The sequence below is a fragment of the Budorcas taxicolor genome, chromosome 21 (assembly GCF_023091745.1).
Source record: "Budorcas taxicolor isolate Tak-1 chromosome 21, Takin1.1, whole genome shotgun sequence".
In the NCBI taxonomy this organism is placed as follows: domain Eukaryota; kingdom Metazoa; phylum Chordata; class Mammalia; order Artiodactyla; family Bovidae; genus Budorcas; species Budorcas taxicolor.
The window spans coordinates 33,220,602-33,248,226 of NC_068930.1; the positions used below are offsets into that span (position 1 = coordinate 33,220,602).

The following is a 27,625-nucleotide window of genomic DNA, read 5'->3' on the forward strand; positions in this document are numbered from 1 at the left end:
TTACTCAACTTCCCTGCAAACATAGGACTTCTCCCCTGTGTGTGTCTTCTGGTGTCTGATGAGATATGACTTCTGACTGAAGCCTCGCTCACACTCCCTGCAAACAAAGGGCTTTTCCCCTGTGTGTGTCCTCTGGTGCTCGATGTGACTGAAGCCTCGCTCACACTCCCTGCAAACAAAGGGCTTCTCCCCTGTGTGTGTCCTCTGGTGCTTGATGTGACTGAAGCCTCGCTCACACTCCCTGCAAACAAAGGGCTTCTCCCCTGTGTGTGTCCTCTGGTGCTCGATGTGACTGAAGCCTCGCTCACACTCCCTGCAAACAAAGGGCTTTTCCCCTGTGTGTGTCCTCTGGTGCTCGATGTGACTGAAGCCTCGCTCACACTCCCTGCAAACAAAGGGCTTTTCCCCTGTGTGTGTCCTCTGGTGCTTGATGTGACTGAAGCCTCGCTCACACTCCCTGCAAACAAAGGGCTTTTCCCCTGTGTGTGTCCTCTGGTGCTTGATGTGACTGAAGCCTCGCTCACACTCCCTGCAAACAAAGGGCTTTTCCCCTGTGTGTGTCCTCTGGTGCTTGATGTGACTGAAGCCTCGCTCACACTCCCTGCAAACAAAGGGCTTCTCCCCTGTGTGTGTCCTCTGGTGCTTGATGTGACTGAAGCCTCGCTCACACTCCCTGCAAACAAAGGGCTTCTCCCCTGTGTGTGTCCTCTGGTGCTTGATGTGACTGAAGCCTCGCTCACACTCCCTGCAAACAAAGGGCTTCTCCCCTGTGTGTGTCCTCTGGTGCTTGATGTGACTGAAGCCTCACTCACACTCCCTGCAAACAAAGGGCTTTTCCCCTGTGTGTGTCCTCTGGTGCTTGATGTGACTGAAGCCTCGCTCACACTCCCTGCAAACAAAGGGCTTCTCCCCTGTGTGTGTCCTCTGGTGTCTGATGAGAATTGACTTCTCACTGAAGCTTTGCCCACATTCCCTGCAAACATAGGGCTTTTCCCCATTGTGTATCCTCTGGTGTGTGATGAGACTTGACCTATCCTTGGAGCCTTGCCCACACTCTCCATGCTTAACTCTTATAATTCTTAAGACACCTGCCCCCATACATAATTTGCCTGTGCCCTCTTTATTCAGTTTCTGGCCTGTGCTGGGCTCCTCCATCATTCTCTCGCTTACCCAGGAATCCCCCATTTGTCCTTTGGGTGAGTAGGAAGAGGCCCTTGAAACCCTCCTCAGCCTTATGCTTTTCAGCAAAGGTTGGGGCCTTTCTCTGACCTCTCCATCCTCAGGTTTGTCACTCCAGCTGTGTGGATCACAATATTGCTGCTCATGATTTTGATTGCCTGGGCAGGAATCCTTTGTTTGGAGATGGTCTCTTGCAGATGTCCTCAGGAGGATCTGAGAGGGGTGATTGCATTCGACATGTTGCCTGAGGAATTTCTGACTGGAGAAGGCCTGAGAGCAGGAGGCACATGGGTAGATTTTGGGCTTTGGTTCTGCTGAAAGAGGAAGCTTTTGGTCAGGTAGCTGCTAAGGCCTGCCCCGGATGTCCAAGGAGCGGTGGCTACATGGGTGCAGGAGGGTCTAGAGGAGCCCTCCCACGTTAAAGGTCAGGAAGGGAGGCGGTGAGGAGATAACCCTCGTCCAAGGTAAGGAGCAGTGGCTGCACTTTTCTGGAGCAGCCATGAAGAGATAACCCCACACCCAAGGTAAGAGAAACCCAAGTAAGATGGTAGGTGTTGCAAGAGGGCATCAGAGGGCAGACACACTGAAACCATACTCACAGAAAACTAGTCAATCTAATCACACTAGGACCACAGCCTTGTCTAACTCAATGAAACTAAGCCATGCCCATGGGGCAACCCAAGATGGGCGGGTCATGGTGGAGAGGTCTGACAGAATGTGGTCCACTGGAGAAGGGAATGGCAAACCACTTCAGGATTCTTGCCTTGAGAACCCCATGAAGAGTATGAAAAGGCAAAATGATAGGATACTGAAAGAGGAACTCCCCAGGTCAGTAGGTGCCCAATATGCTACTGGAGATTAGTGGAGAAATAACTCCAGAAAGAATGAAGGGATGGAGCCAAAGCAAAAACAATACCCAGCTGTAGATGTGACTGGTGATAGAAGCAAGGTCTGATGCTGTAAAGAGCAATATTGCATAGGAACCTGGAATGTCAGGTCCATGAATCAAGGCAAATTGCGCGTGGTCAAACAGGAGATGGCAAGAGTGAACGTTGACGCTCTAGGAATCAGCAAACTAAAATGGACTGGAATGGGTGAATTTAACTCAGATGACCATTTTATCTACTGCTGCGGACAGGAATCCCTCAGAAGAAATGGAGTAGCCATCATGGTCAACAAAAGAGTCTGAAATGCAGTACTTGGATGCAATCTCAAAAACGACAGAATGATCTCTGTTCATTTCCAAGGCAAACCATTCAATATCACAGTTATCCAAGTTGATGCCCCAACCAGTAACTCTGAAGAAGCTGAAGTTGAATGGTTCAATGAAGACCTACAAGACGTTTTAGAACTAACACCCAAAAAAGATGTCCTTTTCATTCTAGGGGACTGGAATGCAAAAGTAGTAAGTCAAGAAACACCTGGAGTAACAGGCAAATTTGGCCTTGGAATGCGGAATGAAGCAGGGCAAAGACTAATAGAGTTTTGCCAAGAAAATGCACTGGTCATAGTAAACACCCTCTTCCAACAACACAAGAAAAGACTCTACACATGGACATCACCAGATGGTCAACACCGAAATCAGTTGATTATATTCTTTGCAGCCAAAGATGGAGAAGCTCTATACAGTCAGCAAAAACAAGACCAGGAGCTGACTGTGGCTCAGATCATGAACTCCTTATTACCAAATTCAGACTTAAATTGAAGAAAGTAAGAAAAAGTACTAGACCATTCAGGTATGACCTAAATCAAATCCCTTATGATTATACAGTGGAAGTGAGAAATAGATTTATGGGCCTAGATCTGGTAAATAGAGTGCCTGACAAACTATGGAATGAGGTTCATGACATTGTACAGGAGACAGGGATCAAGACCACCCCCATGGAAAAGAAATGCAAAAAATCAAAATGGCTGTCTGAGGAGGCCTTACAAATAGCTGTGAAAAGAAGAGAGGTGAAAAACAAAGGAGAAAAGGAAAGATTTAAGCATCTGAATGCAGAATTCCAGAGAATAGCAAGAAGAGATAAGAAAGCCTTCAGTGATCAATGCAAAGAAATAGAGGAAAAGAACAGAATGGGAAAGATGAGATCTCGTCAAGAAAATTAGAGATACCAAGGGAACATTTCATGCAAAGATGGGCTCGATAAAGGACAGAAATGGTCTGGACCTAACAGAAGCAGAAGATATTAAGAGGTGGCAAGAATACACAGAAGAACTGTACAAAAAAGATCTTCATGACCCAGATAATCATGATGGTGTGATCACTCATCTAGAGCCAGACATCCTGGAATGTGAAGTCAAGTGGCCCTTAGAAGGCATCACTACATACAAGCTAGTGGAGGTGATGGAATTCCAGTTGAGCTGTTTCAAATCCTGAAGGATGATGCTGTGAAAGTGCTGCACTCAATATGCCAGCAAATGTGGAAAACTGAGCAGTGGCCACAAGACTGGAAAAGGTCGGTTTTCATTCCAATTCCAAAGAAAGGCAATGCCAAAGAATGCTCAAACTACCGCACAATTGCACTCATCTCACATGCTAGTAAAATAGTGCTCAAAATTCTCCAAGCCAGGCTTCAGCAATACGTGAACCGTGAACTTCCTGATGTTCAGTCTGGTTTTAGAAAAGTCAGAGGAACCAGAGATCAAATTGCCAACATCTGCTGGATCATCGAAAAAGCAAGAGAGTTCCAGAAAAACATCTATTTCTGCTTTATTGACCATGCCAAAGCCTTTGACTGTGTGGGTCACAATAAACTGTGGAAAATTCTGAAAGAGATGGGAATACCAGACCACCTGACCTGCCTCTTGAGAAATCTGTATGCAGGTCAGGAAGCAACAGTTACAACTGGACATGGAACAACAGACTGGTTCCAAATAGGAAAAGGAGTACATCAAGGCTGTATATTGTCACCTTGCTTGTTTAACTTATATGCAGAGTACATCATGAGAAACGCTGGACTGGAAGAAACACAAGCTCAATCAAGATTGCCGGGAGAAATATCAATAACAGATATGCAGATGACACCACCCTTATGGCAGAAAGTGAAGAGGAACTAAAAAGCCTCTTGATGAAAGTGGAAGAGGAGAGTGAAAAAGTTGGCTTAAAGCTCAACATTCAGAAAACTAAAATACGGCATCCGGTCCATCACTTCATGGGAAATAGATGGGGAAACAGTGGAAACAGTGTCAGACTTTATTTTTGGGGCTCCAAAATCACTGCAGATGGTGACTGCAACCATGAAATTAAAAGACACTTATTCCTTGGAAGAAAAGTTATGACCAACCTAGATAGTATATTCAAAAGCAGAGGCTATGGTTTTTCCAGTAGTCATGTATGGATGTGAGAGTTGGACTGTGAAGAAGGCTGAGCACTGAAGAATTGATGCTTTTGATCTGTGGTGGTGGAGAAGACTCTTGAGAGTCCCTTGGACTGCAAGGAGATCAGCCCTTGGATTTCTTTGGAGGAAATGATGCTGAAGCTGATACTCCAGTACTTTGGCCCCCTGATGCAAAGAGTTGACTCATTGGAAAAGACTCTGATGCTGGAAGGGATTGGGGGCAGGAGGAGAAGGGGACGACAGAGGATGAGATGGCTGGATGGCATCACTGACTTGATGGACGTGAGTCTGAGTGAACTCCGGGAGTTGGTGATGGACAGGGAGGCCTGGAGTGCTGCGATTCATGGGGTCACAAAGATTCAGACACAACTGAGCGACTGAACTGAACTGAACTGAAGGCCTGCCCCACTAATCGTCTTGGTGCTGACAGTGCAAGATCTGTCTCCTACCAGGTGTGCCTTTACAGTCCACTTTTCCATTCCATTCTTATTCTCTGCATCTTCTACAGAAATCCAGGAAGCCTGTGTCAAGGACCTTTTCTTCATATTGCCCAGACTAGGGACCTTCCAGTAGCATCAGAGGCAGTGTTTCTCCTGATAGAGGTGGATCTGCAGGGACCTTTCCCTACGTATAAGTATCTGAAAATTCATGTCACAGTGGTCACAGGTATTTTATCCTACTGAGAGATAAGACTCTTGATGACTTAGGTGGAATCATCCTGAGTGGCTCCCTGTGAGGGGAAAAGGTCTATTAAGTTAGGGGTGCCTGTCCTGGAGCTCTCTGAATATGGGAGGCAGCACACGGGGTGATGTTCTAGCATGTGCAAGTAAAGCTGAATTTGAGGGTCCTCATTCAAAGAGCAGCCTTTGTGTCTGGGTCTCTACACGAAGTGGGATTCAGACTGGATGAGACCGAGTGGCCCAGGTCCCATGGACTAGAGGTCTCGGGTTCCTGTTGCCCCCATTAGTTCATGAATTGCTTCTCTCTCAGTTTTCCATAAATCATAAAAGATGTGTTTTTTCTCAAGCCTCACAAGTATTCATATCTCATTTATTTCATTCAGTCTAGTCCATTTAAAATGTACTAGGAAATCCTGTTTAAAAATACATCTCCACCCAGACTCTTCACATCCTGCTGCTGCTGCTACTAAGTCGCTTCAGTTGTGTCCAACTCTGTGTGACCCCGTAGGTGGCAGCCCACCAGGCTCCCCCATCCCTGGGATTCTCCAGGCAAGAACACTGGAGTGGTTTGCCATTTCCTTCTCCAATGAGTGAAAGTGAAGACTCTCAGTCGTGTCTGACTCTTAGCGACCCCATGGACTGCAGCCTACCAGGCTCCTCCGTCCATGGGATTTTCCAGGCAAGAGTACTGGAGTGGGGTGCCATTCTTCACACCCTGACTCCCATGCGTCTTTAGTCAGCCCACTGTCCCCTCTCATCTGGCAATGAACTGACCTCTGAAGGGATTCCCCACTGCTGTCCCTTCCCAAAAATGAACCGAAGCATCGTCTTAGAACAGAGAACATGCCACTTGCAGCTGAAAGCTGCACTGTTGTTCCATGTCACCCTGGAAGATTCCAGGTGCCTGCAAGTAGACATGGGCCCTGAGGCTTCCATGTTCCATCCATCCTCCTTCATCTCCCTCTGTACTTCCTCCTACAACCACTGGCATGGCCTCTCTTCCCGATCCTGGTGCTATGGCACTGGCTGATCCCCTGCCTTGAATCCTTTCCCACAGGTGTTACCTCTGGAGAGACCCTGCCCCACCATCCTCTGCCACACCCCACCTGCTGCTCACACTGATCCAAGGCCCTTTTCCTGGACTGATTTTTCTCATAGCAACCAGCAGCCTGTCTGGTATTAATTATGTTGCCCCAGAAGGTGGTTCTATCTATTTCAGGGCATGGAGCCCAGTCTGGCACAGAGTATGAACTCACATGACAATGAACTGAAACAGTGACTGAATGCAAATCATTGCACACCTGTCACTTAGAAATGTGGAGGAAACAGCTAAAGATGAGAGAGCTGGTAGGTGCTAGAAAATTTGCTTTTTGCCTCTAAGCCTTTCAGCAGAATGTGATGTCATGTATTTTTTGCATGAAATATTAAAAATGAGAACAAAAAGTTTTAATATAACTTTTTCCTAAAAGTCATATGAAATGAATCAATTTCTGAGGCATTTTAATTGAGACTTGACTGACTTTACACTGGATTGTACTCTGCTTCAGAGCCAGACCAGGGAAACTTCCTAGGATGGGGCAGGGTGACTTTACACTGGATTGCACTCTGCTTCAGAGCCAGACCAGGGAAGCTCCCTCGGATGGGGTGTGGTGACTTTACACTGGATTGCACTCTGCTTCAGAGCCAGACCAGGGAAGCTTCCTAGGATGGGGCAGGGTGACTTTACACTGGATTGCACTCTGCTTCAGAGCCAGACTAGGGAAGCTCCCTCGGATGGGGTGTGGTGACTTTACACTGGATTGTACTCTGCTTCAGAGTCAGACCAGGGAGCTCCCTAGGATGGGGTGCGGTGCTTGAAGAGTAGTGCTCACCTCTGCTGGCCATGAGCTCACTCTTCCACCTGCTGCCACACTTGATGCTGAGCTCTTGGCTGTACTTGTTCCTGTACCAGACCAGCAGCTCACAGCCTGGCCTGACCACCCGACAGGTTCAGTAGAAGATCTGCCTGTGAGTCAGGAAGGCTACCAGGTTCTGCTCCTTGTCGTCCCGGGCACTGTTCACATACCTGGAGTTGAGGCCAGGAAAGAGAAAGAAACCACAAGTGATGAGTCCCCTCCAGCTGCCAGACCTGATCCCAGCGCCTGGCCTTCAGTGTCTGAGGCTGCCACAGCCCCCACCACCCCTCCTGGGGACTTTCTGTTCACACTTTTGACCACACCATGTGAATTCTTATCTCCAGATCCTATTTCCGGTCCTATTCCTGGCTGGAACGCTTTTCTCTCCTTACCTAATTAGCCATTTTCCAGAGCCCAGTTCCACATTTGTCTTCACCTGGACTGACCATAAGACTGGTGAGCTCTAGCTCCTCTAAACTCAAAGTTCTCTTTCATTCCACAGAACTTGGTACTTCCAGGCTAGCATACACTCCTTAGCACTCACCCCAGCCTCCCTTCTTTTCTGAGGCCTTTCTCCAGTCTCCCCACATGTATACAGGGTCCCATTTGCTTGCCGACCCCTTCCTGTGGAAACTTGGAGCGTGCTGTGACTTAGCTTGAGACACAGAACAGTAATATATACTTTCTGCCTCCCCTGATGAAAGGCCCTCAGAGAAAGGTCCTGACCCCCATTCCTTCCCAGGCCTCAGGGCCCACTTCTCACTAGAGCTTAGCCTGGGGAGGTTGCTGCCCTCATGGGCTCAAGGTCCCTCATGCTAGGTTATCCTGGCACTGTACAGTTCTTCAAAAGTAGAAAAATTAAGGTTACATATTCCTAAAATCAATTGGTTAATTTCTATCTGAAGTATGTCCTCCAAAAGGACATGGGTTGTGTGATCTGCTTCAGTAATGAACTCTACTGTCTTGGAACACAGAATGTGGTTGGTAAGGGTCAGTTAGGTGAGTTTAAATTGTCCCTGGTGAATCTAGACTCCTCAAGTTGTTTTCAAGTACCCCAGTTTTGTTGAGCATAGAGACTTACATTTTGAGGGCGTATGAAATGGCAACCCACTCCAGTATTCTTGACTGGAGAATCCCATGGATGGAGGAGCCTGGTGGGCTACAGTCCACAGGGTCGCAAGGAGTCGGACATGACTGAGCGACTTCACTTTCTTTCACTTTCACTACATTTTTATTTCTTTGATTCTATTGTTTTTTAAAGGAAAGAACATAGTATGGTGGAAAAAGAGGAAAGATGTGAAAGGTATTGAAGGAGGCTAGTTGAGAAGGAAAAGGGTGTGGGCTTGGAGGAGCGACCTTTATACCTGCAGGCTCACTGCACTCACCTCAATCCAGTTGGCCCAAGACCTCTCCTTTCCATCCACATACTCATAGCAGTTTCTCCCTTTGGTGATCTGAGTGTCAGAAAAAGGGTTTAAAACTTCTCTCTGTTTTTTGGTGGGAGGTAACAGAAGAATTATTTCCCTCTGCTATCAGTGCTCTTCAGCCTCCATGAATTAGTTGTCAGTTGTGACCACGTGGTAAAGCTCCTGAATCATCACCTCCATGTCTGAGTCTGTTGGTGCACTCAGGGCAAGGACTCCACATGGGAGAAGCCACTTCTGTGTGCCTGTACCACTGTGCTCCCACCTCTCGTCTCATCTTTAGATAGAAGTCCCGTGTTCATGCACAGTGTACACAGTACACAGGGCTGGCCATATTATCCTCATCCACGTCCTCACATGTAGACATGAGGTCCCCCGCCACATGCACCAGTGATTGGAGGTCAGAGGAGAGGGGATGAGGGGTGTTCTCACCAGCCAGGAGTATCCACTCTTGGCAGCCTCTTCATCGTCTGTGATCTGGCCCACGTAGGAGCCAAAGTGCAGGCCTAGCAGCAGATCAGACACCTTGTTCCACACTCCAAGCCCAGCCTCAGGGATGCCTGATGGTCTGATACTTAACCCAGGGGGCAGACTGAGGGCTGAGTGATTGGCATGCCCTTTCTCCACTGCACAGTCCTCTACAAGGGTCGGGAGCCTGTGACAGCACAGCTGTCAATGAAGTTCCCGCACTTCTCACAATCTGGAGGTGAGAGCAACGGAGATGAGGGGAGGTATAGTGATGTTGCTGGTCATAAAGAACTTCAGAATGAAATGGGGCGCTCATGGCATTTGGCCTTGATCCTGTACCTCAAGTCATAAGAGGAAAGGGATAATTGGGGGACCAAATGGTGAGGTTATTTTATTGTGCCAAGGCCTCATAACCCCTTCTCCGTGAATGGGCCCATGGGGTCACTCACAGAGGTAGTCATCCTGGGGCTCACTTGGTACACATGCCTCACTTTCTCGTAGGCTGTATATCTTCACTTCAGTCTCCTTTCTTCTGAGTTCTGAGTTGGAGAAGAGAAGCTGGTGGGGTCTGGAGAGTTAGATCCTGTTTGATCAGAAACTGTGGTATCGCCCACCTGTTCATTTGTATACTTCGTTAAAAAATTTTTTACATTTATTTTAAAAATGTTTATGTGTGTGTTTTTATTCATTAATGTTACATTATTTATTTATTGGCCACACTGCATGGCATGTGGGATCTTAGTTCCCTGACCCAGAATGGAACCCAGCCTCCTGCAGTGGAAGCACAGAGTCTTAACCACTTAACCACCAGGAAAGTCCCTTCTCTATACTTTGTTTTTTCTCCCTTTAACTACTGGTTCAGAGAGACTGAGGCTACACACTGACTAAAGATGCCCAGTTTAATGTTAGCATCCTGTACTTCCTGTTAGTAGGTTTAATTTCCCAACGTTCTTACTTAGAAAATAGTTCACGGACACATCTACTCAGAAAATATATGTTGAGGGCACATTACAGATAAGGCATTGTGCAAAGGCCTGGGCATAAACACTAACAAAGCATGGTCCTATTATTACAGCTAGATTTATTGAACAATTCAATGTGTCAACACTTTTATATTTAATTTAAGGCTTTCAAACACTTTACAGTGTGTTTGAAAGCAATAAGAAGATTGCTTATTTTCAGTTTACAGATATGCAGTCAGAACCTCAGAAAATATGTAAGATTTTCCTTTCCAAAGGCCACAGTGCTAACTTTAGGTCTCAGATCAGTCCAGCTTAAATCCATACCTACCCAAAGTCTACCCTACATACCTGGGCTATAGTTATTAGCCTTTCTAGAGGAATTAGAGGAAGTGAAGTACCCAAGTTATTTCCCACTTTTTGTCTAGGGTGCTGTTCAGAGGTACTTGGTTCTCTGGGAGGGGGCACTGGTATCTGGGCCTGCTTGGGGCCACGTGTCTTCAGCAATTTTGATGCTCCTGGCAGTTCCTTCAAACTAGATTTGTTACTTACTAGTGCCTTGGACATTCCCTCTGTGTGAGAGTCACATAGTAAAAGACAACATACATTTCTTTAGTTCTTTAGGACTTTATGAAGTGTTTTCCCAAGCATGATTTAAGTTAATACTTTGACAATTCTTGGAAATATCCAGTGTTGCGGGGGGAGGAGGAGTGGAAAGGGGATCGGAACACTGGAGTGTAAATAAAGGACCTAAGTGGGTAGTGAATCAAAACTAGAACTCATATCTTAAGGTTTTTTCCCTTCAACTTTCTCCATAAAAGTGAGAGCAAGGCAGGGAGAATAGCTGGAGAATCCACAAGGTCAGGAAAGAAGAGGGTAAGGGCTCAGAGAAAACCGGGGTGGGGCGGGGTTTCTATTAAATAGTGCCCCTTTGATGAATGAGGCAGTGTGGAAAAGTACAGAGGGGACAAAACACATCTGGAAAATAAGGTGACGAAGCAATGAGTTTGGGAAGAAGAAAGACGATTGGCAGAAACATACATAGACAATAAAGAAAATAAGCTGAAAGTTGCAGATCGCCATGTTTGGAATTAAAGTAGCTGGTCCCATCAATTCTGCTTGAATAAGGTTGTACAACTAGCTGGTTTTCCTCCGTTTCCTGATCCATAAATTGGTATACATGCTAATTCTTGATGTTATAGTGGACATGAAGTTTAATAACATTCAACAAAATGTCTGTGAGCCATTTGAAGTCCGGCTCACAGATGCTATCTTCAGCATTCCTTGGCCTTCTTCCTCCTAGATGAATGTTTAAATATGGAGTCACTCATTCAGAAAACATTCAGAGAGCCCTCAGGGGCTTTTAGCTGGGCCTGAACTTCTAAGAATTAACAGATACGGCCTAGGCTCTCAAAGCTCACGACACAGGGGCAGGCTAAACAAATGATTCTGTTTGGTAGTTAGAATAGGAAAAAAGAGTCCAGAATGGCGGTGGATAAAAGACAAGGATGGGAAAAGCCCGCAAAAACAGAACAAAGGAAGGTCCGAGGACCGGAGTGAGGATCTCAGGTAGAACCAACAACACTCTTGGCTAGCCCAATTTACATAGGGCAGGCCGAGGGGGTGGAAAAAAGAGAAAAAGAGGAGCCAAAGGGCTGGGGGCGTCTCTCTCCCCCCTGCGCTCATTCTCTCTCTTCTCTTGGCATCTTTGGGTCGGCATGCCCTCACGCCTCGATGATGTATTTTCCTGTTATTTTCTAAATAAAACTGAGCTATAACAGTGATCTGTCCAAGAGCTACAACACGGTCTGTTCGAGACCCGAGAGCTATGACATGGTCTGTATGAGCTGTGACATGCCAAGAGCCTTAATGTCCATCGCTTCAAATTTTTGTTGAGATGAGACAGAACCAAGTCTCCTCGGTAATCTCTTACACTCCCCTGACATCTATGGTGCCGTGACTTGGGTTTAACCTGGCTGAAACAACCTCAGCATGGTCCCCTGCAAGGACGAGGCCAAGCACAGCAGGAGCCCAACTTGGCGAAAGCTTCTGAGGTAGAGCGGAATGCGAAGAAAACCCAGCGCAGGGGAAGTGACGAGAGGCCCATCATGCTGGAAACCGGGACAGCGAAAAACAAACTCAGCAGAAAGCTCACATGGCTCAGTCTCAGATTCCAGAAGACCTCCAGTTAAGGTAGGAGATCCTCGCTTCTGTGTCTGGAGGGACATATGCCTAACAAAATCTTAATTCCTTTACAGTTTCTTGTTTCCTCAAACCCCCTCGCGAACAGGTGGGTGGCAGTGGGCTCAACTGAGGGACTCTGGAGAGGCTACTCTTCGGTATGTTCCAAAGGCACTACCTGCTGAGCCCCACTAGCCATTACCCAAGCCGGTGGGGGGTTCTTCTATCCTTAATCTTTGTGCCAAGGATCAGGCCAATGAAAGTTGTGAGCATAGGTCAGCTATTGAGCAGATTTTCCGGCAGGCTATGAAGGGGATTCCTTGGCATGTTTTTCCCACTGCTTTTTCCTCCTGTCCTTTAGCTCTCTCTCCTGGGACTCGGAGCCCGGGCAAAATCCAGGATGCCTGGCTTCAGAACCTAATGAAGCTCAGGCTCTGATGTCTCATTGCAAAAATTCAGTGAGAGACAAAGTGATTGGTAAGAGGTGGATTTGTTAGGATTCAGAGAGAAGCACACTGTACTCACTGCAGGATGTGGGCTATTGCAGAGGGCTCTGAACATGGAATGTGGCCTGGCTAGGTTTTGCCAGCTGAGTGAATTAATATGCTAATGAGTGGGAGGATCATCCCAGCCATTGGGGAACCACGCACTCCTCTGTCTTTTGACAGTGCCTTGGAGCTGTCCTCCCACCTCTGGGTGTGTCTGTTAGTTTACACATTGGGGATTAAGGTTTGCTTTAATTTGACTTGTCATCCTAGATGCAATTGATTTTAATCAGTTTATGTTATGCCCTTGTGCTGTGTCCTTCTTTCAAAGGTTGTGCTCTGTCCCCTCCCCTCCTGTTTCATACTTTTTTCCTGAGCCCCATCCAGGCCCACAATGTTGCCTCTACAATCTTCTGGAGGGACAACTAGAAAATAGCTGGCCTTTGGGAGGGAAATACTGTATAATACCCAATCCTTCTAGATATTCAGCCCTTCATCTTCCGTGTTTCCTACAGCATGTACAACACCAGCATCTCTCAGTGAACCCGCTAGGGTGGGCGACAGGCACACAGTGCCTGCTAGAAGTCCACCAGGTGGCATCCCTTCAAAGGCAATTGGGCTTCCAGGGATAATGTTTGCCACTTTGGGAGTTAGCCCTGCAGGCTGTTTGGGCCCAGCCTTACCACCCTTCTCCTAAAGTTATAAACATACCCCTGGATCAAATCTCCACTCTACTCTTATGGAATATCTGGTCTGTTGCCTCTTAACAAATTTGTTCTTAAGCCAATTACTGACTCCTACAATCAAGACCCTGCCCCCTTGTTGCTCTACCCAGTCTATTATTAAAACACCTTAATGCCCCTAATAGGGCCAGATAACCCACTCCTTTGTCATTACTTCTGTTATTACATAAAGTGGGTCTATGACAACAGAGCTTACCAGGGGAGACACCCTTACCTGCTCTTATGGAGGACTAGGGGAAGAAATCAATGACTTAAATCCCTTAGAGTAGTAAGAGGATAAAGCTTATGACTGTTTCACTGTCTCCCAGTCTCAGGGCAAAGGCTTGGATTGCTTTACATCATATCTATTCCCATCTGAACAAAATGAGTTAAAATTACAACCCCTTAATCCTACCCAGCACTGGTCATGCTGGAGACCTTGGGGATGCCCAACTCCAGTCCAGGGGTCCCAGGAGGTCAACCTGCCTTGACCTGCCTCGGGATCTTGTCCTTGAAAGATTGTCACGCCTCAACCAACTTGGGGATTCGCCAATCCAGGGGTCCTGGGAGGTCATCACTCCTTGATCTGCCCAGGGACCGAGTTCTCCGGAGGCCAACCTGCCTCTACCTGCCCGGGGATTTGATCTCCAGGAGACTGTCATGCCTCAGCCTGCCTGGGGATTTGCACCCTGACCTGGGGATGCCTGGCTCTCAGGTTGCAAGAGTGCTGGGTAAGATAAGCTTCAGAAAGACTCACCCCTAAGGAAGTCCACCCATGGAAATAGAAGGAAGTCTATTACTTGTGGGACTGTGCCCAGTCTCAGTAATAACTGAGGAGCCCAATGAGTTAGTCTTCTGGAAAGACTAAAGAGGCCCTCCAAAAGTTTACCAATCTGGACTTAGACTCTTAAGAGGGACAGGTGATTTTAAAGGACAAATTCATGTCCCAGTGTGCATCAGATACCAGAATAAAATTACAACAGCTAGAGCAGCAGGACCCTACTTCCTCTTTAGATGAGATGGTCCACACAGCCAGCAATACCTTTTATAACAGAGAACAGGAGAAGGAGGCCAAGGCCCAGGAGAGGGAGAGAAGGAAAGACAAGGCATGCCCTGATGCTGGCCGCCCTCCAGGGAAGCCCTGTGGCAAACCCTGAGTCTTTAAAGGACAAGGCATGAAGCGAATGCGTAATCTGTAGACAGATGGGGCATTGGGCCAAAGAGTGTCCAAACCGTTATGTCTCCTAAAATGACTTGCTTCAAATGCCATCAACTGGGACATTGGGTGGCACTCTGCCCTTGGGACCCAAGAGCCTCAAGGTCAAGCGCCAAGCCTTCCCTCACGGTGGTTCAACAGGACTGAAGTGGCCCACTCCAGCTAGCCTGCCTGTCACAGATAACCATCACAGGGCTAGAGCCAAGGGTGCAACTGGATGTGGCAGGTAGGTCCGAGAATTTCTTGGTTGACACGGGGGCTACCTACTCTGTCTTGATCTCCTACTCCGGAGCCTTCTCCTCCCAAACCTGTACCATTTTGGGTGCTACAGGAAAAGCAACTACTAAAAGATTCACCCGAGCACTTCTTTGTTGCTGGGATGGACAAATATTTTCCCACCAGTTTCTAGTGGTCCCTGAGTGTCCTACTCCCTTATTGGGAAGAGAGATACTCACTAAATTGGGGACCACCCTTGTGATGGGAAGTTTTTCAGCCCCTAGAGCCCTACAGCTTCATGGTTACTACTGAAGAACCGACTACACCTTCTCCAATAGAGAGGAACCAAAAACTATGGGAAGACAAAATTAACCCCTAGGTGTGGGACGAGGGGACTCCTGGACAAGCCCTCCAAGCTGAACTGGTCATCATTATCCTCCGAGATCCCACTCGGTTTCCCAATCAGAAACAAATATCCCCTCAGAAGAGAGCCTTCTTCTGGGAGGGACTACAGCCTTTAATAAATAAATTCCTTGTTTGTGGGCTATTGGTACCCACCAATCAACCATGTAACACCCCACTTCTGTCAGTAAAGAAGGACAGAACCTGGCGAATGGTTCAAGATCTCCGGATCATAAATGAAGCTGTAGTCTCCCTCCATCCCACAGTATCCAATCCCTGTGTAATCTTGGGAGAAATCCCACCCAGTGCCAAGTGGTTTACAGTCTTGGATCTCAAAGATGCATTTTTTTTTGCATACCACTGGCTAAAGAATCCCAGTATCTTTTTGCCTTCGAGTGGGAGGCCCCAGGAGAAAAACACCAACAGATGACTTAAACAGTATTACCTCAGGGGTTCAGAGATAGCTCCCACCTATTTGGACAGGCCCATAGCGGAATCTCCTAGATCTGGACCTGGGACCTAATGGGAGAATATTACAATATGTAGATGACCTACTAATCTCTCCAGATGAGAAAAATGCCCAACAACATGCAATTCAGGTTCTAAACTTTTTGGCAGAGAGAGGATATAAAGTCACCCGTGCTAAGGCACAGATGGTTGAGACAGAGGTCACTTACCTGGGAGTTCAGTCCAGGAGGCTGTCCTCTGAGCGGGTACAAGGAATCCTGCAGTTGCCCTCCCCCACAACTCGAAAACAATTGCAATCTTTCCTGGGGCTAACTGGGTATTACAGAATGTGGATACCAACTATGGTCTAATTGCCCAGCTTAAAGGGGCAGGATGATTCAATCCCACTGATGTGGGGAACTCCTCAAAACAAGCCTTAACTCAGGCACCTGCCTTGAGGTTGCTAGACCCAGAAAAAGCATTCCAACTTTATGTCCATGAAAGAGAGGGAATAGCCTTGGGCGTGTTAACTCAAAAGTTTGGGATCTGAGCTCCAGCCTGTTGCTTACTTATCCAAGAGTCTCGACCCGACTGCCCGAGGCTGGCCCCCCTGCCTTTGAAATCTTGCAGCTGTTGCAATCATGATAGAAGATGCTTTAAAACTCTCTTTTGGGGGCAAACTACCTATTTTTACCAGCCACCAAGTGAAACAACTCCTAAATAGAGACCATTATGGATGTCTGATAAATCCTCAGGTATCAAGTAGTGCTGATGGAAAATCCAGGCCTCACTATATCCCCTTGTGAGGTTCTTAATCCAGCCACCCTCCTGCCTACCCCCGAGGGCTCTCTCCCCTTTCACTTTTTCCTAGAAACCTTGGACCGCTGGACAAAACCCCGAGAGGGATTGTCGGAAGATCCTCTGACCAACCCTGAGGAAATCTGATACACTGATGGAAGCAGCTTTGTCTTGGATGGAAAAGGAAAAGCCGGATATGCAGTAGTCTCCAATTTTGAGACCATAAAGGCTAAGCCTCTGCCACCAGGTACTTCAGCCCAATCCGCTGAGCTCATAGCCCTAACTTGAGCTTTAGAGCTGGGAAAAGGAAAAAGAGTGGCCATTTACACTGACTCCAGGTATGCCTTTCTGGTGCTACATGCACATGCTGCTCTTGGGAAAGGGGCCATTTGACCACCCGAGGGTCCCTAGTCAAATATGGTGATCAAATTCTTAGACTCTTGGAAGCAGTCCATCTGCCCACTGAGGTTTCAGTCTCCCACTGTAAAGAACACCAAAAAGGGAGCACAGAAGTGGCAGGAGGGAACCAAGCAACTGATCAGGCAGCTAAGAGAGCAGCATTACAGAACCATGACCTAATAGGGGTTGCCACCTTAGTTCCACAGACTAATTTGCCAAAAACTCCTTCATATACTGAAGGTGAGACTCTTAAAGCTAAGAGTGAGGGCTTTCAAGAAGGTCATATGGGGTGCTTGCAAAAGGAGGGACTCCTTTTTCTGCCTGGAAACCTCCAGTGGAAGTTGGTTAACTCATACATGCCACCACTCATTTAAGGGAAAAGGCCTTCCAAAGATTACTAGAAAGGTCCTTCAGAGGAAACAGGCTTCCAAATGACTAAGGCAAGTGGTCTCCCCTTGTCCCACTTGCCACTTAAACAACCCCCAAGGAGCTCGAAGACCCCAGCTGGCCCAGCCCATCCAATGACATGGGGCCTACCCAGGAGAAGACTGGCAGATGGACTTCACACAGATGCCAGTTTCTCAAGGGTATAAATACCTATTAGTCATGATAGATACATTCACAGGTTGGATTGAAGGCTTTCCCAACCAGACTGAGAAGGCTGAGGAGGTGGTAAAAAATCTTCTCCATGAAATCATTCCGAGATTTGAACTTCCCAGGTCATTACAAAGTGACAATGGGACATCATTTACTTCTAAGGTCACCCAAGGGGTCTCTAAAGCACTGGGCATTACTTATTATCTCCATTGTGCCTGGAGGCCTCAGTCTTCAGGAAAAGTAGAAAGAGCCAACGAATTCTTAAAATCAGTGATAAAAAAGATAACCCAGGACACCTCCCTGGGATGGAAGCTATTTACCAATAGCTCTCCTCTGCACCCATATTGCCCCTAAGGAACAGGTTGGTCTTAGTCCTTATGAGATGCAGTATGGGAGACCTTTTGTTTATGTCAATGACCTCCTCTTAGATCCAGAGGCTCAGACCCTCCAGTCTTATACCACAGCCATTGGGCAATTCCAACAGGATATATGCTTGTGGGGTGTGAAACAAGACCCAAAATATTCTAAGGAGTCAGCACTATATGCTTCAAGGACTCAAGTCCTCATTAAAGTCTGGGAAGATGGGTCCCCAAAGGCTCAACTCCAGCCCACATGGAAGGGCCTCTACCCTATAATACTTTCTACCCCCACAGCAGTCAAGGTACCAGGACATGACACCTGGATTCACTACTCACGAGTTAAGCTGTGGAAGAAAACAGAAGAGGACACTCAATATACCTGTGAGCCCCTGGGAAATCTCAGATACCTATTCAGAACTGTATATGAGTGCCATTCTAATGAACACCCCCAAAATCTAGTTTCTGGGGATAGGATTTCTCAGGACAGCTCTAAAGAGCCAACACAGCTTGCCATGGGTTGTACTCCAGAACAGACAGGAGATAGATCTGATCCCTGAACAAGGAGGGATTTGAGCCATCCTGGCAGTGGGAATTTGGAATTGGCTAATGCCCCTGCTACTCCTTGTTATGCCATATTGATGCTGCTTACGATTGTTCCATGTATTATCAATTGTCTAACCTGTTTTGTCTCTGCCCAGGTCAACAAGCTACAACATGCAGTGCCAGTTCAACAAAGATACATAAAACTACAGCCGGCCACGGAAAATATCACTCACCCTTAGACGGACACTGCCATAAGGACTCTTTGAGGCCTAAGACCAGCAAGAGGGGGAGGCCCAATACCCCTCGCCGTCCCAGTTCAGCAGGAAGTAGCCAGAAAGACCTCGACGCCCCTACTCCCAAATAATTGGGCCTCCCATCTCTTGAGGGGGTAATGTTAGGTAGAATAGGAAACAGGAGTCCAGAATGGCGGTGGCTAAAAGACAAGGAAGGGAAAAGCCCTCGAAAACAGAACAAAGGAAGGTCCAAGGACCAGAGTGAGGACCTTGGGTAGAACAAACAGCACTCCTGGCTAGCCCAATTTACATAGGGCAGGCCCAGGGGGGAGGAAAAAACATATAAAAAGAGGAGCCAAAGGGTCAGAGTTCTCTCTCCCCCCACCACGCGCTCATTCTCTCTCTCTCTCCCCTCTTTGCGACTTTGGGTCAGCATGGCCTCATGCCTCGAGGATGTATTTTCCTGTTATTTTCTAAATAAAACTGAGCTGTAACACAAAGCTGTAACACTTATCTGTCCAAGAGCTATAACACGGTCTGTTTGAGACCTGAGAGCTGTAACATGCTGAGGGCTTTAATGTCCATCACTTCAAATTTTTGATGAGATGAGACAGAACCGAGGAGACTACACTCCCCTGACAATTCCACGTATAAGAGTTGCCTAATCAGAGCTCAGAGGAAGGAGCTGTTAGGTCCTCCTATAAGAATGAACATTTGAAATCAGTTCCAGGTGATGAATTTTTACTTCTACGTATGTGAAGTCCCTTCAGTTATTTTCTTACATGTTGGTTTTCAGTCATAAAATCGGAGGCTTGTCAGAGTTGGGAGTTGATTTCCTCTTTCTTACTGGAGTAGGATGCTCTGAGGTTGGGGATCCTATCTCCTTCATCTTGGACCACCTGCTCTATAAATTTCGCTATGTATCTGTAAGCTTCCCTTAGGGATATCTTAATATATCCCTCACTTTAGCACAGCACAAAAGAACTGAGGTTGAAACCATCCCTCGAATGAGTGATAAAAAGATGTATGAATAAGACAGTGTAAACTTTATAGAATTATGGAAGTTTTAAGTAGCTTGTAAGGGGTTTAGAGAAGGTGCTTTGGATTAGATTGCATGCAGTACCAGTGATACTGTGATCTCAGGCATATAATCAAGCATTTCTTTACCACAATTTCTTGATGTATAAATGGTGATAGTTATAGTACCTACCAATAAGTACTGTAGGATTGTTTTAAGGTTTAAGTAAGTTTATTCAGGTAAAATGCTTAAAGTTTGAAATTCTGTGAAAATAATGTAACGATATTGTTGCTATTCTTCAGTTCAGTCACTCAGTCGTGTCAGATGCTTTGCGACCCCATGAATCGCAGCACGCCAGGCCTCCCTGTCCATCACCAACTCCCAGAGTTCACCCAAACTCATGTCCATCGAGTCGGTGATGCCATCCGGCAATCTCATTCTCTGTTGTCACCTTCTCCTGCCCTCAATCCCTCCCAGCATCAGAGTCTTTTCCAATGAGTCAACTCTTCACATGAGGTGGCCAAAGTATTGGAGTTTCAGCTTTTAGCATAAGTCTTTCCAAAGAACACCCAGGACTGATCTTCTTTAGAATGGACTGGTTGGGTCTCCTTGCAGTCCAAGGGACTCTCAAGAGTCTTCTCCAACAGCACAGTTCAAAAGCATCAGCTTTCTTCACAGTCCAACTCTCACATCCATACATGACCACTGGAAAAACCATAGCCTTGACTAGACGGACCTTTGTTGGCGAAGTAATGTCTCTGCTTTTGAATATTCTATCTATGTTGCTCGTAACTTTCCTTCCAAGGAGTAAGCGTCTTTTAATTTCATGGCTGCAGTCACCATCTGCAGTGATTTTGAAGCCCTCCCAAAAAGTCTGCCACTGTTTCCACTGTTTCCCCATCTATTTCCCATGAAGTGATGAGAACAGATGCCATGATCTTAGTTTCTTGAGTGTTGAGCTTTAAGCCAACTTTTTCACTTTCCTCTTCGACTTCCATCAAGAGGCTTTTGAGTTCCTCTTCACTTTCTGCCATAATGGTGGTATCATCTGCATATCTGAGGTTATTGATATTTCTCCCGGCAATCTTGATTCCAGTTTGTGCTTCTTCCAGCCCAGTGTTGGTGATGATATCAGACATTGTACTAAAGACAGCACAGGAAGGCAGCGGTCTCTAGGATCTCTGTGTATTCTCCTATTCTTACTTCCATGAGGAGGATTTTCTTGTCACAGGATTTGGGAAATACTTACCTTCTGGTGTTTACTGTGCTTCACTCTGAAGGTCATCCAAGAAGGTTTACCTAAAAAATGATGAGAATCAGTGTTTTGGTTGGTAAATGTTTCCAAACTCTGGGCATTCTAATTAAGAACACAGAATTCTGAGCTAGAGAGTGACAAGGACGAGGATTACCAAAGGAGGAATAGTAAGTAATTTCTGTACCATCAACTACTATGTTTCCACTAGGAGTATCACATAATTTTCTTAAAAAACACAAAACTTCATCTATGCTTCATCTGATGTTCATAAAGTATCTAATAAATTTACTAGCCTTTCATGACAAAAATACTCAACAAAGTAGGAATAGAAGGAAGTGGCCACAATACAATAAAAGTCATATATGAGGAGCCTACCTCTAACATCATATTCATCAATGAAAAGCTGAAAACTTCTAAGATCAATAAAAAAGGCAAGGATGCCCATGCTCAACACTTTTATTCTACATAATATTAGCAATCCTAGCCAGGGCATTAGATTAGAAAAGGAAACAAAATGCTTCCAATTTGGAAAGGAAATAAAATTACATCTGTTCACAGAAAACATGACTTTATGTGTAGAAAAAATCTTTAAAATTCCACAAAAAACTTGCACAGAAAGTTTCAGGGTACAAAATCAACATTCAAATATCTTTCCATGCATATTTGAATGGAAAATTCATTGTTCACTGACCATTCCAAAATGGAAAATAAGCAAACAGTCCTATTTACTTTTAACTTTTTTTAAAGCTATAGTCAAGAGCTAAGTTTAAATTTTTTTAAAAAATATTTATTTTTATTTATTTATTTGTGCCAGGTCTTCATTGTGACGTGTGGGGTCTTTAGTTGTGGCATGTGGGATCTAGTTCCATGACCAGGGATTGAACCCAGGTGATCTGCATTGGGAGTGTGGAATCTTAACCACTGGACCATCAGGGAAGTCCCAACAATCTTAGTTATAATAGCATCAAAAAGATGAAATAATTAGGAGTAAACTTAAGGAGATGAAAGGCTTACAGAGTGAAAACTACAAAGTATTGCTGAAAGAAATCTGATACAAATAAATAGAAAGGCATCCCATGTTTATGGATTTGAAGACTTAATATTATTAAGCTGTTCATACTATCCAAAGAAATTTAAAGATTCAATGCAACTCCTATAAAAATATCAATGGATTTTTTTTCAGATATAGAAAAATCCATCCTACAGTTAACATGGAATCTCAGAGGACCCACGAATAACCAAAACAATCTTAGAAAGAACAGCAAAACTGCAGGCTGCTGATTTCAGAACATATTACAAAGGTTCAGTAATCAAAAGAGTGTAGTAGCGGCATAAAGTGCGTGCTCAGTTGCTCAGTCGTGTCCGGCTCTTTGTGTCCCTTTGGACTAGCCCACCAGACTTCTTTGTCCATGGTATTTTTTCAGGCAGGAATACTGGAGTGGGTTGCCATTTCCTTCTCCAGAGGATCTTCCTAACTCACGGATTGAACCCGTGTCTCTTGTGTCTCCTACATTGAAGGTGGATTCTTTTATCTGCTGAGCCATTGGGGAAGCCCGCTGACATAAAGATAGATTTATCAATCAATGGAATGGAAGAGGTAGCTAGAAGTAAACAGAAATAAACTCTTGGATACATGATCTAAAGATCTTCATCAGGGGTGTCAAGACAATGGGGAAAGCTTAATCCCTGTAATGAATGGCACTGGGAAACAAATATCCACATGCAAATAATGAAGCTCTTACATCATGTAGAAAAATCAACTCAAAAATGTAAGACTTGGTAAGACTCGGTAAGACTCTTAGAAGAAAACAAGGGTGAAACGTCATTAATATAATTGGTAATGATTTCTAAATATACTAAGTGCACATATATTAATAACGTAAAATTAGACAAATGGAACTTACTAAGCTTAAAACTTCTTTGCAGCAAAGGAGACAATGAACAGAGTGAAAAAGATGGTAGAAAATATTTGTAAAATACTTATCTGATAAGGGGTTAATAAGCACATACCTATATCAAGGCTGCCTATAAGCCAGGAAGAGAACTTGATTAACCATGATGGCACCCTGATATCAAACTTCCGTGCTCCAGAATTGTAGGAAAACAAATTTCTGCAGTTTAAGCCACGTGATCTGTTTTGTTATGGCAGCCTGAACTGACTAACACAGTGGGAGAAGGAATTAAATAGACATTTCTCCAAAGAAGATAACACAAATGGCCAACAAACATATGAAAAGATGCTCAGTATTACTAATCAATGGGGAAATACAGAACACAAGCGCAATGGAAATTATCTCATATATTTTATGATGGCCAGTATGAAAAAAAATTAGCAAGTTTGGTAAGGATATGGAGAAACTTACACACTAACACACTTACGCACTATTGTTCGAAGTGTAAAATGTTGCAACCTTTATAGAAAACTGTATGGAGTTTCCTGTGAATATTAGAAACAGAACTGCTATATGACCTAGCAATCCAACTCCTAAGTATATATTTATAAAAAATTGAAAAGATCTTGAATAAATACATGCACATGTATGGTCATTGCAGCATTGTTCACAATTGGCAAGATGTGGAAGCAACCTCACAGTTCACTGGTGGATAAAAAGATACAGATTATATATAAAATATATCTCGTATGCATATTATACACACATCACATAATGGAGTATTTTTCAGCCGTAAGAATGAAATTCTGTCATAGGCTACATCAGGGATGGGCCTTGAGAACATTATTAAATGAACCAATAAAAAAAGACATATTGCATGATTTCACTTGGGTATCTAATCAAATTCATGGAAACAGAGAATAGAATGGTGGTTGCCAAAGCCTATGAGGAGGAGGAAGTGGAGAATTGTTGCTCAATGGGTACAGGGTTTCAGTCATGCAAGATGAAAAAGTTCTACAGATTTGTTGTACAGCAATGTGTATATAGTTAGCAATAGTGCACCACACACACAAAAACTGTTCAGAGGGTAAATGTGTAGAGTTATGGCGAATCGTGGGGTATCTGTTCCCTATGAAGAGTATCTCTTCATACCAAAACCTTTGCAGACATATGTTTGGTTTTCATGTCTCTTACACTACTATTAATAACCTAAGGGAAGAAATGGACTTCTCTGGTGGCACAGTGGATGAGAATCTGTCTGTCAATACAGAAGACACAAGTTTGATCCCTGGTCCAGGAAGATTCCACATGCTGTGGGGCAACTAAGCATGTGTGTCATAACTACTGAGCCTGTGTGCACTCTGCAACCAGAGAAGCCACCACAAGGAAAAGCCTGTGCAACCCAAGTAGAGAGTAGCCCCCACTCACTGCAACCAGAGAAAGTTGATGCACAGCAGCGAAGACCCAGCGTAGCCAAGAATAAATAAATAATAAGAAACTAAGAGAATAGAAATCCATATATGGAGAATCATGGAACTAATCTAAATTGTTTTCTCCAGTCTAGGCAGATTAACCCTTCTAATCTCTCTACTCTGAGCAGCAGAAGAGGAAATGAGCTGCTCACTTCTATTTTACAATGAGTATACTTCATTTTGTTTACCTGATGCTGTCTCTGGTCAGCAGTGAGATGTGGGAAAGATCAGGGAGACTAAATAGTTATCTCAAACCCTTTCCCAGAATCAAGACAAAGAATTAGGTTCATCTTAGCATAAGAAGGTCATGTGGTGTGGTTAAATATATATGCATAAATAATGTATCTTGACATAATATGTTAATATCTTTCCTCTTCTAAGAGATTTAACCCAGTGACTGAATCATTATGAGCTTAGTATTAGAAAGTTCTCTGGTGAATTTATAGTCTAATTAAGGTGGCTTTAATTGCCCTTTCATTAAGAATGCTTAGCAAAAATAATCATTTTTTAAAAGAGAATGATAAATTTTAAACATAAAACTATTGAGAATTATACTGGAAAACCTATACATCCACCTTCATTCAGGCTTACATCAATACTCTGCCACAACCACGTCAGGTCTTTTAATTTCTATTTCAGAATTCAAAAATAAGATAAAAACAAAAAAACTAACCAACACACAGTGAAGCCACCTTGCCAGCCCTTACTCCTCTGGTGCTGAATTTGGTGGTACTTACTCACATTTAGATTTTTTAATATTCTCCATTTTTTGGCATTTCCAATATAAATTTATTTTAATTGGAGGCTAATTACTTTACAATGTTGTATTGGTTTTGCCATACATCAATATGAATCTGCCATGGGTGTGCTCATGTTCCCCATCCTGAACCCCCCTCCCTCTTCCCTCCCTGTACCGTCCCTCTGGGTCATCCCAGTGCACCAGCCCCCGAGCATCCTGCATCATGCATCGAACCTGGACTGGCAATCCATTTCACATATGATAATATACATGTTTCAGTGCCATTCACCCAAATCATCCCACCCTTGCCCTCTCCCACAGAGTCCAAAAGACGGTTCTATACATCTGTGTCTCTTTGGCTGTCTCACATACAGGGTTATCGTTGCCATCATTCTAAATTCCATATATATGGGTTAGCATACTGTATTGGTGTTTTTCTTTCTGGCTTACTTCACTCTGTATAATAGGCTCCAGTTTCATCCACCTCATTAGAACTGATTCAAATGTATTCTTTTTAATGGCTGAGTAATACTTCATTGTGTATATGTACCACAGCTTTCTTACCCATTCGTCTGCTGACGGACATCTAGGTTGCTCCCATGTCCTGGCTATTATAAACAGTGCTGCGATGAACATTGGGGTACACATGTCTCTTTCAGTTCTGGTTTCCTTGGTGTGTATGCCCAGCAGTGGGATTGCTGGGGCGTATGGCAGTTCTATTTCCAGTTTTTTAAGGAATCTCCACACTGTTCTCCATAGTGGCTGCATTTGCATTCCCACCAACAGTGGAAGAGGGTTCCCTTTTCTCCACACCCTCTCCAGCATTTATTGCTTGTAGACTTTTGGATCGCAGCCATTCTGACTGGCGTGAAATGGTACCTCATTGTGGTTTTGATTTGCATTTCTCTGATAATGAGTGATGTTGAGCATCTTTTCATGTGTTTGTTAGCCATCTGTATGTCTTCTTTGGAGAAATGTCTGTTTAGTTCTTTGGCCCAGTTTTGATTGGGTCGTTTATTTTTCTGGAACTGAGCTGCAGGAGTTGCTTGTATATTTTTGAGATTAATTATTTGTCAGTTGCTCCATTTTTAATGTATAAATAATTATATATATATATATGCCTATGTATATATAATTTGTTTCAACAAAAGTTCTCATATTTATTACTGAGCCAAAGCACCAGTGCAGAAACACTGACACAAAGAGAAATCATTTTTTCAGTGAAACAAATGGATGCATTAATGATGTTTTCAGAGTCATATGGTAAGATGCAAGTGACCCCGACAGCACAAATATGTGTGCCACCTCATGTGTGGCTCCTTATAGACCTATAGCTTTGTTTTTCTGCAATGTCTTCTCTTGGAGTTTTATCTGGTTTTATTACCAGTTTTCATTAGAATCCATTAGGGAATGGGATGATTCTGCTTTTGTTTCTTGGTGAGGTATCACTTGATCCTGAAAGTCTTGTCAGAAGACATGGTGAGGAGCAGAGTAAACTGCATATAAAATGGCAGAGAAGGGAAGGCTAATTATATCACGTATTTTAAAACTTCATATGGATAGTCTCACTGTATAATATATTGTTATGCATCTTGCTAGTTTTCTGAAAATTATGTTTTCTTTGCTAATGCCTGAGATGCAGCTGAGACATAAACACAGGTTAGTTTCAGGAAGACACCTCTAAATCCTCCTGGCCCCTCACCTTGCTGCCTTGGTGTCCATTCTTCATCAGAATCCTCAATGTCATCTACCTGGGGTTTGATGACCTGCCTGCAGTGATGCATGAATGCTAGTCGAGTGGCCCTGAGACCCAGAAAGAAGCAAAATTTTTGCTTTAAGAAGGAAGAACAAAGCATAGAGGCAATGGAAAGTGTCACAAAGTCAGGCCAATTAGTAGGGCTTGGAGAATCTAGAACAGGGCAAGAGGTGAGCTGTGCACTGCCAGGGCTAGCCCCACATTGAAAAAAGGACAAAAATTTCCTCCAGGTTAGTCTCCACACAAAAGGAGACTGTGAGCAGATGTAGCCACCTAAGAGAGGGCCAAGTTAACATGGAGACTGAAGACCTGTTTCATGTTTCCCAGGCTCACAGGCACCCAGCATTTCCTGTTACCTATAGTAATCAGTGCTTCACAGTTCCTTTTTGCATTCCTATAACAGATTTTTTCCCATTCTCCCATCTCTGCGCATTCTTCCTTGGAGAAGTATATGGAAATGTCTTTGAAAGCATCTTTGGCCTTAAAGAAAATAATAGACTTCATCAGTGACTTACTAATATGAGTCAGCCCTTAGAGCTGGGCCTTCTCTTCTACCTATGGGCAGGGAGTAGCCTGATGCCACTGGGTGTCTGTGAGACAGGGATGAAGACTTTCCTTACTGACTGTGCCCTGCTTAACTGAGCAAACACTGAGTATTTCGTAACTATTCCTGGACACAAAGCACTTGATGATGCTAGTATCCTGTTCTGCCCCACTCCGCCCCACCTGTTCCAGACAGGGCCAGGCACTCCCATCCTGTGTATCTTCACAGAGAAGTTCACTCAGCAGTGCAGGCAAGCAGTCTATGGTCTTTAAGGGACCAGCTCCACATCCTTCCTATAGAGCCGGCTTAGAGCCTGGGTTTGCCACCTCCACCTCTCACCATGGGCTTCCACTCTGTTCTCCCAGCATCTCCCTCAGTGCTCTCCTCTGGGGATATGTAAGGGTTCAT

General features: G+C 44.7%; 1 pseudogene; it reads right to left on the reverse strand.

Moving 5' to 3' along the window:
* On the reverse strand, positions 1-27,625 carry LOC128066906 (histone-lysine N-methyltransferase PRDM9-like; annotated as a pseudogene).